Source organism: Sinocyclocheilus anshuiensis, unplaced genomic scaffold (genome assembly GCF_001515605.1).
Source record: "Sinocyclocheilus anshuiensis isolate Anshui unplaced genomic scaffold, SAMN03320099.WGS_v1.1 scaffold3226, whole genome shotgun sequence".
Lineage (NCBI taxonomy): Eukaryota > Metazoa > Chordata > Actinopteri > Cypriniformes > Cyprinidae > Sinocyclocheilus > Sinocyclocheilus anshuiensis.
In genome coordinates, this window is record NW_015541053.1 from 61253 (window position 1) to 63592 (window position 2340).

A 2340-nucleotide genomic window follows, 5' to 3' on the forward strand; every position below is an offset into this window, starting at 1 on the left:
AACATGGTTATTGGGTGTGTGCTGTTGAAAATTATTACAAACTTGATTGTCATGAAATCTAAATTACATTTACAATAAACTGTAGCTGTAACTGTCACCTGGATTCAGTCAGATTTACTGAAGAGGGAAAAGGGGGAAAAAACAATTTTGTGTCACTGCATGTTAAACTTGCATGAGGCCGGACTGATGTATTTTCAATTTGTACTCAATATGTGGGGCTTCATTATGTACATTTATACTGAAACGCAGAGGAGGAGCCTGAGAATCTGACAGATATATATAAAGGTGTTTTTCAGTCTTTCATCCACAAACACTCAAGGCACAACACAAACGGTGAGTTACTGTTTCATTCTTCTTTCACCTCAGAACATTGACATCTATACAATTTGAAAAATAGACCTATGAAAATGTTTATATAACTTTTTTTTAGATAAATCGAATCTGTGATTTACTGAGGAGAGATTGAGAAGATGGCAGTAAATTCATCAATAACTCTACATTCAATAAGTCTACGTTTTCCCATTAATTTCTGTGTAAAGTTAATCTCTTTCTCTGTGTCTCATGTAGATGTTGGTATTTTTGGTGGCTTTTCTTCCGGCTGTACTGATGAGCGAATGCAGACATGATGAAGAAATGCTGGTCGACTGTTCTTACATTTATAAATCAGGACAAACGCTTGGTGGGATTTATACCATTTATCCAACATCAGACATTCCTGTCAGTGTTAACTGTCACATGATCTCATGTGGGAAAGATGAAGACAGCGGAGGATGGACGGTACGAATGTGATTCTAGATCATTAAACACATCAGCACATTCATTATGAATCATATATTCTCTATAAACCCATCACAGGTGATTCAGAGGAGAATGGACGGCAATGTGAATTTCTATCGGCCGTGGGATTAGTACAAGAGAGGATTTGGGAATGTGGAGGGAGAATACTGGCTGGGTAAGATCTCACAGCGTGTGTGTGTTTGTGTGGATGTTCATGTCCAGTGTTTGGTTGAAGGTGTTCTTCATGTGTGTGTATGATCAGGGCTGGAGAACATGTACCAGCTGACACGTAAGAACAAGTACATGCTGAGAGTGGATCTGGAGGACTTTGAAGGAAATAAAGTTTTCGCTCTGTATTCGTCCTTCTCTGTGGGTTGTGAAACCGATGGATATCAGCTGCATGTTTCAGGATTCACTGATGGAGGAGCTGGTAGGACGCTTTCATTTATACTCATGAAAACACATTTCCTTTGAGTTATTGTCCTCAGCGATGCTTCTTTTCTTTGCAGGCGACTCTTTATCTACTCACAATGATCAGAAGTTCTCCACTTTTGACAAGGACCAAGATCCCTGGGCATATAACTGTGCCAAATATCATCTCGGGGGATTTTGGTACAACAGCTGTCACAATGCAAACCCCAATGGTCTGTATTTATGGACAGAAGCTTCCCCCCATAGCACCATTGGTGTTGTTTGGTTAACCTGGAAGGAAAACAGTATGAAATCCATCATCATGAAGATCAAACATGTGTTTTAGACCTTTGCAGAGACATTACAAAATGTCTCAGAAGCAAACAACAAAACAAATCAAGTGGCTTTCCTTTCTTCTGTTGTGTTGCTAAATCTTTCTCAAAACTATAAGGTGGTTTTTAATCTGTTTTGAGTCACTTCTTTTAATTTACTAATGAAATGAATCAATTCATACATTTAAAAAAAATCTATTGCAATGAACTCATTGTGTCTGTGTAGATTATATATATATTAAATCATCAGTTTTGTACAAACCACATCTTATCTCTGCATGTGGAAGCGTGCGTAATTTAGAGGCTGTTCTCTTGTCCACAAAATAAAAAAAAAACATTTTCACATAATGAGGCTCACATGTAAATGGATATATAATATTTCTTTAAATGCGAAACGCATTTGCTGGTCTTGTGCTGATAAATTAATGAACATTGCAAAACAAAAACACTGATTTTGCTAAAGAATGAGCGCCCCAAAACAAATCACACAACTGTGAGTCTGCGCTTCTAAATGTTTTTAATTGAATAGATGACAGAAACATTAGCTCTCATTTTTATCCCCTTCGCAAGCACAGCCAATTTTGGTAAGAAAGTAAATGGCCTGAAATAAAAAGGTTGCTGCTCTTTAGTCATTCAGATTCCACACAAAACCAATATATATATATATATATATATATATATATATATAATTCATAGATAGATAGGCAGATGGACGGATAGATCCCTGATCATGAGTTGAAGGTCACAGCCGTGAAAAACTCCACCCTGAAGAACAGGAGCATTTACTTTTCCTCCATTGGAAGACTTTACGTTCATTATA

The 2340-nt window shown here is 37.1% G+C and overlaps 1 pseudogene; it reads left to right on the forward strand.

Moving 5' to 3' along the window:
• The first annotated feature begins 430 nt into the window (after nt 1-430).
• LOC107690640 (microfibril-associated glycoprotein 4-like) lies at nt 431-1534 on the forward strand (annotated as a pseudogene).
• The last annotated feature ends 806 nt before the right edge of the window (nt 1535-2340 follow it).